Source organism: Solanum pennellii, chromosome 6 (genome assembly GCF_001406875.1).
Source record: "Solanum pennellii chromosome 6, SPENNV200".
NCBI lineage: Eukaryota > Viridiplantae > Streptophyta > Magnoliopsida > Solanales > Solanaceae > Solanum > Solanum pennellii.
Genome location: NC_028642.1, coordinates 21,386,219 through 21,394,798, shown reverse-complemented (window position 1 = coordinate 21,394,798; position 8,580 = coordinate 21,386,219). Strand labels below are relative to the sequence as shown.

The window sequence follows — 8,580 nt, the reverse complement described above, 5'->3', positions numbered from 1 at the left end:
CATCTGGGTCTCGTTCTGTCATTCAGTGATAGAACTGGAGATGCCACAATCATCCCCTATGACTCAAATGGAATTCTTAGTGTCAACCTACATGTTTCTAACCCAAATACTTAGCAATACTAGCAATGCTAAAGCACCTATTTCTAGTGTTTTAACAATGCAATTTGAGGATTCTCGACCTAGGTCAGACAAAATTTGATCAAATAATGAAGACCAAAAAAAAGAAATAGGCTACTACGAATAAAAAAACAAAAATGCTATGTTAATAGGTAGATATCAGAGACACATAACTGAGAAGAGGAGAAAAACAAGAAAGGGAGGTACTTGGTAATCAAGAGCAGAACCATTGAATCCCACACCGACCAATAGAAAGGAGATATTCGGAATTAGGGAATTTGGGGAAGCGATCAGTTGATACACAAGAGAGGAGTTGGAAGTTTGAGAGGGAGGTAAATGGGAGAAATAGGCAAAGAAATCGTTCAAATGAAGAGGTAGCGGATTTTATAGGTTGAAATTTTTTAAAAAGGCCCCAATCGGGTCAGGTAAGGTATATTGGTTAATGACGCAACGAATCCCTGACGAAGGTCCATCGCAGATGCGACAGGCCGTCATGGGTTCCGTCGCGTGTGCCCTACTTTTGATAGTAATTGAATGATGTACCTGGCATGACGGATTCATGCGACGGTCCGTCGATGTATCCATAAGTGACTGTTGCAAGATGATTTTCTACAGAATTTCCTGATAATGTGCCTTCAATTTTAAAACCCATTAGTAGAAAATGCTACCATTACTAGAAACAAAACTATAAGTATTGGGTTGACTCCCAACCAGCGCCTGATTTAACGTCGCATTACGACTGAGGACACTTGATTACTCAGCCTTCATTAAGATGGTATGCCTCGATCACTTCATTCGCCGATTAATCTTGCCCAAAAAAAAGTATTATTCGTTGTCCATTTACCTTAAACCGCACACCCTCCTTGGTTTCTAACTAAACTTCTCCATGAGGTAATAGTTGGGTAATCAAGTAAGGGCCTGTACTTTTGGATTTGAGCTTGCCCGGAAACCAACGCAACCTAGAATTGTATAAAAGCACCAAATCTCTAACCATAAACTCTCGTTTTTCAATTTTTAGGTCATTGTGATTATTCATCATTTCTTTGTTTGATATAGAGGATACCGATTGGAGCTCACCACTCTGCCTCATTGATCTACAAATGTTGAAGGTCACTTCCTCATTAATCAACAAAATTTTCATATGCCCCTTTTCCATATCAACAAAGGCTCTTCTCGTAGAAAGGAATGTCCTCCCAAGAATAATGGGCATTTCAAAATTGACCTCACAATCAATAATAACAAAATATGCCAAAAATATAAACAACTCCACTTTTACTAGCACATCGTGGAGTATCCCTATAGGCCTTTTCACTGTTCGATCGGCCATTAGTAGCCGCATCGCACTAGGCTTTGGGTCCCTCAAACCCAACTTCTTGTAAATTGAGAGGGGCATGAGATTTATAATTGCCCCCAGATCACATAATGCTTTCACAAAATGTAATGACCTGAATGTACAAGGAATAGTGAACACACCCGGATCTTCTTTCTTTTGTAGGAGAGATCTTGTAGCAATAACACTACTTTGCTACATTCTATCATCATCCTCGAATGTGATCGATCTTTTCTTTGTAACTTGATTTTTTAAAACATTGGCATAACCGGGCATTTGTTCTAGAGCTTCTACGAATGGGACATTGATAGAAAGCTGCTTCAACATTGTTATAAAATGTGGTTATATACCATCCTCGGTCTTTTTCACTTATATTTGAGGAAAGGTGGGTGGTGGTCTAGGCATGGGAATTACCTTTGTAGGCACTTCAACATCTTTTTCAGTGTTATATTCTACTTCACCACTACACTCTTCCAACTTATCATTATATTTTATCATCTTTTCCTCTTTAGACGACATAGGTGGGTCAATGGTCTACTTACCACCCTGAGTAGTGATTACCATACAATGTCCTTCATTTTTTGGATTTTGGACAGTGTTGCTACGAAGAGTGCCCGGTTGCCGTGTGTTCACAGTCGCAGATAATTAAGCCATTTGCAACTCAATCTGCTTAATTGATATTGCATGTGTATCGACTTTCTACCCAATACACGCTAAATCACTCCTTAACTCTTTAATGTGCTCTCACTAGAATCGAACCTCCTCATCATTCTGTGCAACATATCCTCAGCTCGCTCCATACTATATCCACCATCCCTAGGAGTTACATTACAATTTTGAGGAGGGACATAGGTCCCATTCCTATAATTTCTGTCACCATAGTTACCCCTATTGAAGTTGTTGTCGCGGTTGTAGTTTCCATCTCGGACATAATGACCCTCAGAGTTATAGTTACCATAGATCCGACCTTGGTTTCCTTAATTTTTGCGCCAATTCTCCTTATTTGAGCCATGGGTACTCAGTTGGAAACCCTCCGTCTGTTCATTTACCGCATAGCAATTCTCCTCATAATAGCATTCATCATTTGGTGGTGGTTGTTTAGAAAAGTAGTTAACTACATTTATCTTTTCAACACCCCCAATGATATGTTTTAATACCAACCCATGCTCAGTCTCATCTTAGCCATCTCTTCACGAATCTTATCTGTTGCTGGGTTATGAGTGCATTGCACTACGAAGGTATTTCTTCCAGTATCTGACTTCCTAGTACTCAAAGATTTATTGTTCCAGGAGATTTTCTATAAAATTTAGGCAATCTTAGCATAAGGAAACTCCCCATTAGAACCAACCTCTATTGTATCCAACACCGCTCTATTATTATCATCTTGTCCCCGATAAAAGTATTCCTTCAGTGACTCATCATCTATGTTGTGATTGGGGAAGCTTCTAAAAAATGAGGTGAATCTATCCCAAGAACTACTAACTGACTCTTCCGGTAGTGCCACAAAGTTGTTCACACTATCATTGTGGTTTAGTTTCTTGGAGAACGGATAGAAACGTGCTAAGAAAACGCCCCTAAGTTGGTTCCAAGTGAAAATTGAGTTATAAGGGAGCTAAGTGAACCAAATAGCAGCCTCTCCCGTCAGTGATAGAGGAAAGACTCTTAGACCTAGTACATCCAAATCAAAATCAGGCCTCCCTACAAAACTTTTACACACTACCCTTTCCTTAGCTATATGGGCATATGGGTCCTCAGAATGTAAACCTCTGGCAGTGAGCATTTGCATAAGATTACTAGTTACGACAATGGTGTGGCCTGGTTGTAGCGGCGGCAAGACAAGTGGCCCATCAGAGTCTACAAAATTATCATAGCCTCTGTAGTATTCTTGAGGGTGTAGAGCGGGATTTTGTCCCCTTTGTTGATTTTCACCCGAAACATCGGTAATAACTGACCATGAAAATCAATCAGAGATGGGATTTTATGGTTTGGATCATCATCATTAATACCCAAGAATCCATTTATATTGCGTAGTGTATGCTCTAATTTGTGATCGTTGGGAAACAACGGTTCTCTTATTCTCCGTGTATTTGGCATACAAGGAAGATAGTTCTGCAAAAATCAAAAACAATAAAAAAAAGTAAAATTAAGAATATATCGACTAAACTTTAGTAATAAGTTTAAGTTAATCTAAAAGCTACTTTACCCGGCAGCAGCGCCAAAATTTGATACGCTCAAACTTACTTCTCAAATAAGAAGTAAAGCGGTCGTATCAAGTAAAGAACCCAACTAATGAGGTTGGGATCATTCCCACGAGGAAAATAGTTCAGACTTAATTTAATCTATTATTACTATTATTTAGTCAATTATTTCCTTGGAAAATAAAAGACAATAAAGGGGGGGGGGTTATTTCTAAATAAATGAAAATAACTAACTAAATAAAAGTAAACAACTAACAGATTCAAATATTGGAGTTTAATCAATTAATAAAAGTAACTAGAGTTTAAGTGTTCCCCACAAGTTCCTAACTTGATAATTCTAACTATAACAATTTTTTTCTAGCATCTTGCATGCAAAGTATTAAGTTATGTATTTCTAACTCCTTTGTCTGGCATCTAAAAAAATTTCACTCCGCACCTTGGTCCGGCTACATGTGTTGCTATACTAACCCTTGCCTTTACCTCATATTAAGAATTATAATCCATATTTGACTAAGTTATTACCTTGTACCAATCAATACTTGCCTATTAGATAGTATACACTAAATCTATGTTGATAATTATTTTCCTATTATCTACCTCCTTGGTCCGGCACGTAGCATTAAGGCGAGTTCTAATGTTGTCCATCTGTTAAAAATACTTCTAAGCGAAAGAATTATCAAAACATAAAAGAAACTATTCTAGAATTGTTATTTTAGTTCGATTTTACCTCATTATTCAACCCATGGTTCCCACAACCCTAGTTATGGAGTTAAGTTACTCATAGTCATAATCACAATATTTGTATATGTAATATAAGAATTCATGCACTTACTTCAATGAGAAAGAGTAAAATCCAGCAGTTCACTTGATTAATAAACAAACAGACCAACAATCAAATTCTAGAAAAAGAGTATCATGTACTGAAATTAATCGAGGATTAAAGATTCTCCAAAATTAAAACAATCACAAAGTCTGATATCCAAGAGTCTACTAAGTAAGAGTCTAACAACGAAGAGTCTAACCCCAAAAGCGATGTTTTCTCATCTATTTATAAAAAACAAAAACCTAATAAAAGAAGGACTCTAATTGCTGAAAATCTGTCAAAACGCGTCCGAGTCGACGGACCTCGTGACGGGCCGTCGTAGTCACGACGGGCCATCATGGACTCTGTCATCCTATACTTTACAAATCCTTCTGTTGCTTCCTTCAGTACCCTCCACAAATAGGTATGACGGACCGTTTCAAGCACGACGGTCCGTCAAGGGTCTCCATTCAATAACACTTAAACTTCTTGGAATTTGGGTACTGGGACTAGTCTCATATCATCACAATGAACCAGCAAGACGGACCGTCATGGCTATGATGGTCCGTCATGAATCTTCGTAATCCCACACTTAGGTCACACTTCCCCATCTTCCTTCAGCATCTTAACTACGATGCCACCTACGGGCCGTCACAATCTCGATGGACCATCATAGGTCCCGTAGGTGTTAACTTTTCTGCATTTCTTGCTAAAAAACTTCCGCGTTCATCTTTAGACAGATTTCATGCAAGTAAAGAGAAACTTACATAAAAATCAATACAAAAATGCTTTTGGACACACACTAAACTTAAGGAAAAAACAATAAAAATACCGTGAAACCACGGTATATCAGGGACAACCACTCCGTGCAAGAGGCGATCAGCAGCAGCAGCTTACTGAGGAACAAGCAGCAATTCCGGCGTCATCTTTTCTCCTCATCTCCAACGAAGTTCGTGTTTGAAGATGGATCTTAACAAATCCATCCAGATTTTCTACCATGTCCGTTTGATTGTCTAAAGTCTTAACATTACTTTAAAGTTCATGATCTTTGAGTTTCATGGCTGCTCTATAGAAACAAGAAAAAAAAAAGGGGGGGACCAATATATTATTTAATCCTATCAATTGTATTGAAATAGGTCTAAAAATTCGTTAGAACTTCAAATATTTTCTATGATTTGTATATATCTGTCAAGATGTGATGCACTAAATGGTTGACCCATAAGTAATTAATTCAAACATATTTTTTCTCTAATTAAAATTTTGGCGTGATGTTTGTCGTGATAGATGTTTTCTTGATACTTTACATTGTTATGTTTTGCTTGGTAATTGCTTCCTCCATATCCGTCAGGATCCATTAAATATGGTAATTTACCTAATTGTTTGGTCAAATTAATCCTTCGCTTTGATTTCGATCTCTGCCTATTAATAACTTTATCGCTTAACTATAATTAATTTTTTTAGTTTGTTGGACCCTCTTGGCTTTGACAATTTAGTTTAAATATAGTAAGTTTGAATAACGAATGAAAGAGTATACTATTTCTTTCTTTGCATTTTCCTACTTCTAATTTTTATTAATTGATAGTATTATTTGATTTGTTTCCTTATGCGTAAATTGACTGATTTTCATACTTGTTTTTATAAGGTAAAATACTAATAATAACAATAATAATTTAAAACATATCTGATTAACTCTTCATTATTTACGAAAAAAATAGTTTTACTCGTCCTAATTTATTCTTTTGATTATATTTAGTAAAAACAATAATGATTTTCTTATTTAGTTGTCTCCAAAAATATATTATTTCCTTCTATATTGTGCCCCTACTCATTATATAAATAGACTCACCTCTAATATTCATTCTCTCAAGATACACACTCATTCACTGACTTTTAAATACAATTCTCTCATTACACTAAATTCTCATCTTCCATCTTGCTTATACTTTAAAATAATTTAGATATTGCTCGCTATTCTAAAAATAATAATAAGAAGAACTCTAGTTAGGATTTGTATCACCCTTTCTTGCTGTGCAGCTGTCATGGATTTAAAATCTTGCTAAAATTCTCCATTGCCGATTAAATTTCTGAATAGTTGGTTAGTCTTCTTTACGAATTTAAATTTCATTTTCGCATAGTTATCATTGTTTATGTGGTTGAAATGAAACAAACGAGAAACGTTCAAGTTAATACATTATCCCCTCTCTCTACGTGAGATAATACCTCTATGATTATTCTTTACCTTTTTGCGTGTTATTTATCTGTTATTATAAATATCTTGTTCCAATTACTTTTCATTATATATGTGTCACAAAATCCATTCTAGAAGGTTACGAACATCGAATTCAAGGTATTGAAGACTATCTTAGAAGATCATTTTCTGGTGGAGCTATTGTTTATTTTGTTGTATATTTTGTTCATTCGTTCCTTATTTGTGTTTAGTAACAACGTGTAAACCGTCTAAACCTCTCATATATAAAATATATTTGGGGATCGTCTAAGGGGAGGGAAATTATATTCTAATTTGCAAATTTATTTGTGTTATAAAAGCATGCATATAGGATTTTAATTTGTATGATTAAACGACTTTAGATCTGACTAAAAAGAATAAACTAAAATAAATAATCTTTGTTTAATCACTTGGTTAATCTTGTCTTACTTATAATTTTAAGTTAATTTTATTATAATTCCCATTTTAATGATTTGGTTATGATTATAGATCTATTCTTAAATTGCTTGAACGTTAAATAATTTGCGTGCATATTCTTGTATAAAGTTATTGTACCGAATAAATATTATGTCTGTAGAAACTATGTATAGTTTTCAAACACCTAGAAATCCTGGTCTTAGGCGTGTGTTAATAAATTTTCCATGTTTAAAAATGAGATAAATTTACAAATAATTTCTACTCATTGTAATTAACAATAATTTTCCGTCTTTATTTTTCTGCATGTGTTTATCCTAAAATCTCCAGAATAATTAATGTTTTTGCATCATAATTGTAACGATCCTCTTTATCGTTTGGACCACTAGATTTTTTTTTTTATTTCATAAAATACTTTCCGACGGGTTCTAAATGGATATTTTGAATTATTCGTAATTATAATTAGGAAAATAGTGAGAAAGTTTTACTAATTTATTTAGTTGGTGGTTAAAGAAAATAATATCCAAATTAATAGTGGGTCACTTTCACCACTCCGATAATTAGTCATATATTAATTAGGGTTTAAGGATTCTTCAGTTTCCTAGCTTTGACAAAGGAACCATGTGGGCAGTTCGTCGAGCGTCTTCTTCCTTCAAGAAACAAGTATTTATAACGGGAGGCTCTCAAATATGCTATTCCACTTCAGATATTACAAGTCTCTGCCTGAAAGGACACAATGATGGGCTTAAAGGCCATTCCAATGTAATATCACATAGAGCTCTTACCCTTGTAGGATACCAAATAACATCTCATGGTTTTCTAAGAGTATTCAAGGAAAGCCGAAGTTTTTCTTCACAAGCTGGCACAAAGAGCAGTGGAGAGGAAGATAGTAATTCAGACGATGGATTTTCAGAGCTTGAATCTTCTAGTGCAACTGAGGAAATACAAGAAGTCAACAAAGTTGACGAGTAAGTCTCTGAGCATGAGATTTCCGATGAGGATCTTGATCGTGAAGACGTGGAAGCACCTCAGGAATTATTGTCTGATACCGAGGCTGAGATTAACAAACGGAAGTCTCCAAGGAACGGAGTTTCTTCAGCATTATTCAATGCTGTCATGACAGCACCAGCTTTACCTGTTAGTAAAATCATATATAAATGGGTTGAAGGAAATAACGTCACACGGGTAGAAGTAGCATCAGTGATGCTTAATTTTGTAAAAGGCGCATGTACGGGAAGGCACTGCAGATTGTAAAGGTTCGGAAGCATCGAGGAAAAGGAAAATATTTGGAGAAGTAGCTTTCTTAACTTAAATTCTTCGGTGGAGGTAGGTATGGTTTTTATACTATTCGTAGTAAACTCTTAATAGCGAATGATATGTGTTGGGTTGTATTGTAAAGTATTATATATGCTTAATTGTATGCTTGCATGAATGTGATTATATAATTGTGATGAAATAAGCATGATGAAGCTATTGAATCCCAAATCTTGAA

At 35.5% G+C, this 8,580-nt stretch overlaps 1 pseudogene; it reads left to right on the top strand.

Annotated features, from left to right (window-relative positions):
• The first annotated feature begins 7,699 nt into the window (after positions 1–7,699).
• The window catches only part of LOC107022175, a 13,466-nt pseudogene continuing 12,585 nt past the window's right edge, over positions 7,700–8,580 (top strand).